At 38.3% G+C, this 9,580-nt stretch overlaps 1 pseudogene; it reads right to left on the reverse strand.

The window, feature by feature from the left end:
* Positions 1-440: 440 nt before the first annotated feature.
* On the reverse strand, positions 441-9,004 carry LOC103726595 (annotated as a pseudogene).
* Between the last annotated feature and the right edge of the window lie 576 nt (positions 9,005-9,580).

Here is a 9,580-nt window from a genome sequence, read left to right on the forward strand (position 1 = left end):
GGCACATAAGTTTTCTATGACTTCTGGAGTCAGCTTAACTGCCCATGCACAGCACTTCTCATGAAACTTTTGATTAAACCGTATTTTAGTTAGCTTCGAGAGTGTTGTGTTTTATGTATCTTTTTCATACATCTTTCATTTTGTTGCCCCCCATCTCCCCATCCCCCATAAACCTTTCTTTCCCTAGAATTTCCCCTTCTACTACCATTTACATTGTTTTGCTGTACTTCTCCCTTTCAGAACTATTCCCTGTTTCAAGACTCCTTTCTTGCCACTTGGTTTCTACTGACACTCATTCCAATTTAAAAATAGCTATATAAAATTCGAGCCTAAGATCTGTATATGATGGAGAATATACAGTGTTTATCTTCCTGGGCATGATTTATTTCACTCGGTATGATATTTCCCAGTTCTATCCAGTTTCCTGAAAATTTATGATTTCATTTTTCATCAGTGTGCAATAGAATTCTATTGTGTGAATTACCACATTGCGCACTCATCAGTTGGTGGATGTCTAGGCTGATCCCATTTCCTAACTGCTGTGAGTAGGGCAGAATATGGTGTACAGTAAATGACTTTTCTATCTCCCGGTTTGTTGGATTGTCTGCTGTCAAAGAAGAGACATGGAAATAGGTAAAAACTCTGCTAAGGAACAGCCAGCATCAAGCAGAGATTGTGCTATTTATCTAACTCTTGGGATCTTTCCTGTGAAAGCAAAAGAGACAACCTGATCAGAGTAGCAAGGGACATTGAGTCCAGGGTCACAGATGAAAGGATTGACTCTAACTTCCCCAAAGCTCATCATTGAAATGTGGTAATACATGTAGAGTTTTTAAAATATTGACATCATAAATGGTTCACATAACTAAAAGGAACACAGCACATGTATTCTATTTGGGACATTGGAAAACGCTAAGATAAACCAGGCTTTTATTTGTAAAGTGTTACGCAGTCTTAAGGGAAAAGTTCTTGTAGTGTCAGGGAAGCACCGCTGGGGCTAAGTCAGGGCTTAAAGATGAGGAGGGGGTGCCTCCATCTCATTGGGAGATTTATAGTACTAACTCAAACATTTCTAAATGAGATCTTCTAATAGGAATTTTGCCAGTTTTATTTTTTTTTCATCTCCATCTTGGTAGCAACTGTGACTCTGAATTCAGTGAATATATGTTAGACATTGTTTACTTGAACTTTCTAAAATCAACTGTTCATCTTGGGTGTGACAGACAAGCTCTCTCCTTCTGTTGCTCTTCCCATGTCTCTCTGCAGAGACTCGCCAACAAAAACACCCACTTACAGGGCAGCGTTCCACCACTGCAAGCTCTTTGGTTACTCTGCCATTGGATTTCAGTCGATAAATTTGCATTTAGCGCTTAATTTGTTCAGTATGCTTTACTAATTTGGCAATATTTATTTTGGCCCAAAAGCAGAAGGCAGCTCAGTTCTCTTATTTTGTTTGGTGAGTGTGTGTGTGTGTGTGTGTGTGTGTGTGTGTGTGTGTGTGTTTCATTTTCATAAAAGGATTCAAGATATGAAAAAGCTACAATGTCATAGACAGGACTGGTTTCCTGTTTATGAGTTACCATAAATATGAAAGGTGCTGGGTGACATTTCTCAGCTGAGAGAGTGCGTTCAGCCCTGTATGGAGAGCCGATCCTCAAGCAGGGTGGTCTTAAGGTGACTTTCTGACCTTGTGTAGTGTCCAGAGGAATTATTGTTAAAGTACAGTAGCCAAATCTCACACACACACACACACACACACACACACAAACACACTCATGCTCACTCACAACATCAATGATTTTTCTCATCATTCTTAGTAGAGACACAAGATTCTTTACTGTAATTTCTTTGTGTACTCAAAATCATTCTTTGTCTTTATGGATGAAGTAGCAGGAAATACATTTGTGTCTGCTACGTTACTATTTCTCCTGTGTGTCCTTTCACAAGGTTCTTCCACAGAAACAAATCCTCATACCCAGCACTACACACCAAGACATTTTTTCTGGTTGATACTGTGCTATGGCTCAGGACTCTTGTCTTTCCCCTCAGAATGCCACAGTTCCCCGGATCCTGCATGGGCCATGAAGTATTGGTATTAAAACATTCTCTGAGAAGACAGCAGTTACCAGATTAAGACACCCCTACAACTACCGTGTTCAGAGAATAGTAGCCCTGATGTCCTTGTTTATTTAATCATTGCTTGTTGAGAAATAATATGAAAACAGAAAGCCCCATGAAGTAGGCTCAAAAACAAGTATGTTTTATGCCCAGGATCATGTGAAAGTATCAGAAATAAGCTCACAACGTTCTGTCACATCTACCCACATCGGTTCAGGTCTCCTTCAACTCCTAGCTCACCAGCACTCAGTAATTAGTGTGAGATGTGAAGACTATAACCTTTGCAAAATAAATTGACTAAATCACAGACAACAGCATTATCAAGGTCGTTGCTTTCCTTGTCCAGTAACGTACTGCCCATGAAGTTTTACTAGCTAAATTCTGTTTGCTTGTTTCTTTAAATAATTTCTTGAGAATTTCATACATGCATATAAGGTGTTTTGATCAAATCCATGCCCATTCCCTCTCCTCCAACTCCTCCCATATCTCCCTATCACTTTGTTCTGATAACTTCATGTACTCTTCTTTTTTCATTTACGGGGCTTTTGGCTACTCTAATATTTCTCCCTCTGAATAGGTAATCCTAAAGTCTGTTAAGGATTAGATAAAAAGCCCCCAAATACTTTTGACATTTTTGGCCTTTGGAACAGAGTATGTTGCTAAGAAGCCCAAGGATATTTTAGCCAAGAAACTGGCTACTTTTATTTGGGGTCTTGTTACTTTAACTACCTTACCAATTCCTACCTCCTATTCTTATCACACCATCCTCTGAAGAGGCTACCCAAATTGCTGATATGGAATTGGGACACAGACCGCTCTGGTTTCCTTCCATGCTGAACAGGGTTGCAGGGTGAGGCAATTGGGTTACCCCTTCTGTGGGTCTATCTAAAAGACTCCCAAATTGCATAACTCTTATCTGAAGGGGAAAAGACAGTCCTTGACTGGTGAATAGAAGATGTGAAGGAGAAGTTAAGGCAAGAGTAATTAGCATTACAAGCTCTAGACAGGAAACTAGAAAAAAGTCAGAACAGGGAAAATTTCAAATGTTCATATGAGAGTCCATTGGAATTTCTTGACGAGAGCTTCCAAAAGCATCCCTCTACTGGGTTCCTTCTCATTTTCTTTTGTCTGCCAAGGCTGGACTCCAGAGTGATGGATTCAGGATTTGCTTTCAGGCACTTTGAAAACACTACGCGGAGGCAGGATCCAGTGCTCTCAGGCAATCTCCTGAGTTCTCAGCCCCTATGCCGGGGGGGGGGGGTTGAAACAGCCACTCTCTGGTGGTCTGCTCAGATCTCAGCCTTATCCTACCAAAGCTTGAGTTTTGTTTATCCATTCTCTCTCCAACAAGTGTGAGACTGAGTTAGTCTGACACCTGGTGCGCTTCAGGGTGGTGAAGGCATAAACTTGTAGGGCTGGAAGTAACATCAAATAATTACTTCTGTACCAAAAGTCAAAGAAAAGAAGTAATATACCATCATGGAATCAGTTAAGACCTTAATTGGAATTCAGACACTGGGGTTCAACCTACATCATCAGCACATCTCCATTACTCCATCTTGAGTCATAATTTCTCACAAGAAATTATCATTGTAAAGAATGCATAAAGGAACCATAGACTTGGGAAATCCTGCTCTCTTTTCCACTGGAATTCTAATTATCCTACCAGGAGCAGCAAGCAAAGATGTTTGCTTAGGACACCCTGACCAATGGCACTCACGTTCCCCAGGAAATACTGGTGTTTTGTTCCACAATGCTGTTGAGACGCACATCTCTTCTGTAAATAAACCTGTTCCAAGGACAATGATGGTTGATGTGGTGAAGGTGAAATTATATGTTGTCATATCCTGTATGGGATAGGGAGAAACAGCTTACATTCTGAAGCAAGATCAGCTTGAGTCATGGATATCAGAGCCATGACATCATCAGTCAGATAAACTATTACCCATTTAGAAAATTCTGAAAGGCCTTTCCAAATCATTGAACTTCTTTCTAGTACCTCTGCATGATAGAGTTTTTGTTTTAGTACAGTTCCATAAATTTCCAAGTTATTCTACCTGCTAAACTCTCTCCAACCTTCTTTGGTATATAAAAATGTGCATACCATATGGTGACCAGTTTCAATGTAATCTGTGATGATTTTCCTAACTCTACAGGTAGAAAGTTCTTTCCTCTATGCTTCCTTTGATCTTAATACTTCATTTCTTCCTTCTCTCAAACATGCCTTATTTCATTTATTCGAATGCTACCTAGTTTAATATTATGCATATACCAACCATGAGACAAGGCACTTCCTAGAATCTTGCCATCTTCTGAGAATGCTGCAAATTTTCTATGAAAGCAGTCTCTTTGATTAAAGTTTTATGGAGTCAAAATTTGCATCATTTCTTCTTAAAATATGATATAGAGCACAGATTTCTGTAAAAGCATTCAAGAAAAATATTGGGACAATATGGTTATGCTTCTAAGAGTTCACTCTGACTACTTGGAGAAGAGAAGACTGCAGGTCAGAGAAGCAGGATGCAGAGAACATGCTAAGGATGGTGACTTGGGCTGGGGATGAAGTTTAATGACAGAGTGCTTGCCTAGCATGTGCTAGGCTCAGGGCTGGACCCTCAGCACTACAGAAAAAGGGTGTGTGGTGGAAGGTCTATGATGTAGGTTGAGATAACCACTGTAGCATGGGAGATCCTATAGGCTAGTGAAGAAAACAGATTTTTAGGTATAATTGTGCATGATTAAATTCAACACAAAATGTGTGTTTCTGGCTGTCACGGTGAAGAGGGTCAGCAGACTTAGAACACAGATGGCCTCTAGAACACACAATTCATAGCTGATATTTGGCAATGAATGAATTTTACCAATGATATATGAACTAGGTTCTGCTGACACTGTGATTTCAGTACTATGAGCACCAAGCAGACAGCTAACGTACTGAGATTTGGAACTATGTGTCTGTGTGCTAGTTACATAAGACTCATTATAAGCCATGAAGTTCACTAATGATTTATTTTGCAGAGATATATAATTAACACATTACTATTTCATAAGGAAATTTCAGCAAATATCAACCAGTTTACAAAACATAACTACTGCCTCTGACTTAAACTTATTAAAACTAAATTGATAAGATATAGTTTCCCAAAAAAAGGAACTTATAAAATACAATACTAAATCACATGCATTTCAAAAAACAAATCATAGCAGTAATTAAAAATATATATGACAATGCTATATCATGAACACAGGTGAGAAAATTCAAACTCAATAACATACACAAAGTGATTCTCTACCATTAATAAAATACAATTCCTTTCTCATTCCCAACAAAATTTCTATCTAAAAGATTAATGCATGTGAATTTGAGAACTTGTAGGCAATAAAAAGACAAATAACATGAGAAAAATATTTGATAAACATGACTAAAATTAATTAAGTACTATAATAATTCAATAGCACAAAGTCAAAAATAAAATAGAAAATTGAGCAAAAAGTGTGAGTAGGGAGTTTCTAGGAAAGAAATTCAAATGCCAAATTAACAAAAGGTATTCAACTTATTCTATAACTAATTGAATGTAAGGTAAAATTATAAGATAAAATTGATCAATTTAGTCAACACTAAAGAGCTTCAGAATACCATGTTAGTTGGGGCTGGAGGGAAGGCTCAGCAGTTATGAGCACTTGTGCTCTTTCAGAGGACTGGAGTTTGGTTCTTAGTACCCATTTTGGTCAGTTCACAACCACCTGAAATTTCAGTTCCAAAGGATCCATCACCCTCTTATGGCATCCTATGGGCACTTGCACACATGTACACCTGCATACATGCACACATTGACACACAATACATAAAAAATAAAATAAAATAAATCTTTTTAAAAAACATAACTTGCTGGCAAATATACTAAGGAATAAATGTTCATTAAAAGTTTTAGAAGGAATCTGGAGAAATGGCTCAGCATTTAAGAGCATAGACTCTTCCAGAGGATCCAGGTTCACTTCCAAACACCAACACGACAGCTAATAACCAACTATAACTCTAGTTTTAGGGGATCCAATATTCTGTCTAGTTTCTATGAGCATTGTACAACACTGGTGCACTAACAAACATGTAGGCAAAACATTCATGCACGTAAAATAAAAATAATAAATTTTTTTTAAAGAAATAGGAAGAATAATTATTCCTTTACAAAAGAAAATAAGGAAACTGGAAAGATGGCAGAGCGATTGAGAGCACTGGCAGCTCTTGCAGAGGACCTGGGTTCAATTTCCAGCACCTACATCGCGGCTAACAACCATCCATATTCCAGTTCCAGGGGAATTTGACGCTCCCTTCTCACCATGAGGGGTTGCACGATACAAGTGCATTCACATATGTGCAGGCAATATATGCATATACCTGAAAATGATAAATAAAAAACTTAAAAATAAGAAATTTAAGAAGCAACTTCAACAACTTGCAATTTACAATGACATAATGAGTATTACTTGGTAAAGGGTATGTTTTTCTTTTGTATTGCATTTTTCATATTTTCTTAGTATTTTTAGCTTTTTATTACTTTAGGTAGTTTTTAAATGTTTTATCTTTCCATTTTCTTAGATTTTTTATCATTTGGAGACAGGATTTCCTTGTAGCACCAGCTGGCCTGGAACTCACTATGCAGACCAAGATGGCATAAATCTCACAGAGAACTGCCCTCCTCGGTCTCCCAGGTGCTAGGATTAGACATGCTACCATGCTCAACATTTCTTAGATTATTAAAAATGTGCTTAATTCTTCATTTTTATCCTTATTGATATTGTATTAATAAAGATTAAATCTATATGCTTATCCTTTCTAGCATAAAGCATAATAATTTTCTTTATTGTCCAATATGTCCTTGTTAAGTAGCATTCTTCTTTAAATTGAAAGAATTCCTTTCTTTAATTTGAAAAAATTATATAATTTTATTTCATAATCTGAGAACTGAGAATGATTCCTTTAAAATATGAATTCTCATTTATTGATATTTTCTTTATGGTCCACTTTATAATTAAGCACTTAAAAGTCTATTAGAGTTTTTTGTTTTGAGGCAGGGTATCCCTGTAGCCCCAGATGGCCTGGAACTCACTATGGAGAGCAGATTGGCCTCAGTCTCATGGAGAGCCTCCCACCTCTGCTTCCCAAGTGCTGGGATTAAAGGCGTGCCCCACAACACTCAGCTTTCCTTTGGATTTATAATTGGATTTCCTTCATATACTTTCATATGTTCAATATTATGGCACTCGAATAAAATTAACAATTGTTTCTACTAACCTATTTACTGTAGGTTTTGTTTTTATATTATTTTTTCTCAGTTTTAATTTAACAGACACTACAAAGGAACAACAGGCTGATGCCCTGCTACTAATACATTAGATGATCTGCCCACAGCATAGCTCACGCCAGTCCCACCAGTGAAAGAAAGGCTGACCTCACCCACCTCTGTAGGAAAAGCATATCTTGAACCACAACACATCTTGTGTTTAAAAGCATAAGTAAAGTACAAAAGAGATTGCTTCTCCTGCCTGCCAAATGTAGCCTGGCAGTAAAAACAGCCCAGTGCTCACTTCTGCTTGGAGAAATGTCTTTGTGCTTTGGGACATCAAGCTGGATCATATCACTGCCAGGTTTCCAGCCATCAGGGCACATCTCACCATGTTTGTCATTCAACTGAAAGGCCTGAACTAGTCACAGAATGTCATCTACAGAGCAGAGAAAATGAAGATCATTTATATTGATCTGCTGAAGTATCTTTTATCATCAATGACAAAGAAACCACTGAAAGAGACAACTTCCCCAGCCCTTAAGAACCCATAATCCTGAGCAGTGGTACACTTTGGATCTGATACCAAGGGAATGATCAGGGGTCCCAGTCCTCTTTGTTTCTTAGGTGTGTTGATGCATGCCAGATGACAGAAGTGAGAATCTACAGACGCACCAATCACTTGGCAGCTGAGGTTCTTAAATTCTGAATGATCAATGTAGTGTTATAATGCCATATTTGAGATTATGGTTCAAAATGGAGCATTTTGATGGCACAATGCTGCATAATGATGGCTTCTTATGTCAACTTTATGACTCAAAGCAGCGTTATGATGTCACATTTCAGCATTGTGATGTCAAAATACAGCATTGTGATGGTACAAGAGAACGTAGTGATGTTACAATTCACTACTGTGATGGCAGAGATCAGCACTGTGCTTTCACAATTCACTATTAGGAAAACATAACGGGGCCTGGCGATGTCAAAAATGTAGATTTTTGAAGTCACAGTTCAGTGCTATGAGGGCATAATGTATTATTATCATGGCACATTGGAGTAAAATGAACAAAATTTAAGTTTGCAATGACACAATGCATTTTGATGTCACAATGGAGCATTGTGATTAAGCAATGCAGCACTGTGATGTCTCAGGGTAGACTGTGATGGAACATGGAGCATTACAATGGAACAATACAGCACAGTGAGGTACAATGTGGCAACATTATGAAGCAGTGTTGCAGTGTCACAATTCTGCATTGTGATGCCTCAATTGAGCATTGCAGTGCCACTGCTGAGTATTATGATGACACCATATACCCTTGTGGTGGTACAGTGGAGCACTGTGATGTCACAATGTGCTTTGTGATGTAAAAATGCAGCATTATGATGGCACAATGCATCATTGTAATAACACTGCAGAAAAAAAAATCTGCCCCATCACTGGTCTCAGTGGGCCAAACAAAAGTGAAGTCAAGAGGGTAAAAGAACACGTGCTTTCCTTTGTATTCATGTAGGCTGATATCTTTGAATTTACCAACTGACATAATGGCTGTGGCTTTGAAGTTGGGTGCAGAATGTTGAATTTGGGCATTTCCTGAAGACATCTTGCTTCGGCAGGTTTAATTCACAGGTCTCCAAGCCAGAAACCATCACAGACCAGCAGGTAAATGAACTTATTTTTCATACATATGTCCCTGTGCTTTGCTACACTCACTTCCTTTTCCACCTCTACTTTAAATTTTATAAAGTATTCATTAGAGTTCTACTTTAACTAAAGCTGGGATGGGGCTGGAGAGATGGCTCAGTGGTCAAGAGCACTGACTGCTCTTACAGAGGACCTAGGTTCAATTCCTAGACCCCACATGGCAGCTATGAACCATCCTTAACTCCAGTTCCAGGGGAATCTGAAGCCCTCTTCTGACCTCCGCAGCATTGCACTACACGGATGCACTCACATACATGCAGGCAATACACTCATACACATAAAATAAAAATAACAAAATATTTTTTAAAAGCTAACATATTATCTACATTGCTTAAAGATCTAGTAAACAAGCGGGATTTCTCTGAGAGTCTCGGGTGAAGAATTTATTATAAGAATAAGTCTCTGTGTACCTATTGAAGAATCCTGGAAAGTAAGTATCTGGAGAGACCAGTCTTTCATAAGTACTGGCTAAAGT

This window comes from Nannospalax galili, unplaced genomic scaffold (genome assembly GCF_000622305.1).
Source record: "Nannospalax galili isolate Female #2095 unplaced genomic scaffold, S.galili_v1.0 scaffold69, whole genome shotgun sequence".
In the NCBI taxonomy this organism is placed as follows: domain Eukaryota; kingdom Metazoa; phylum Chordata; class Mammalia; order Rodentia; family Spalacidae; genus Nannospalax; species Nannospalax galili.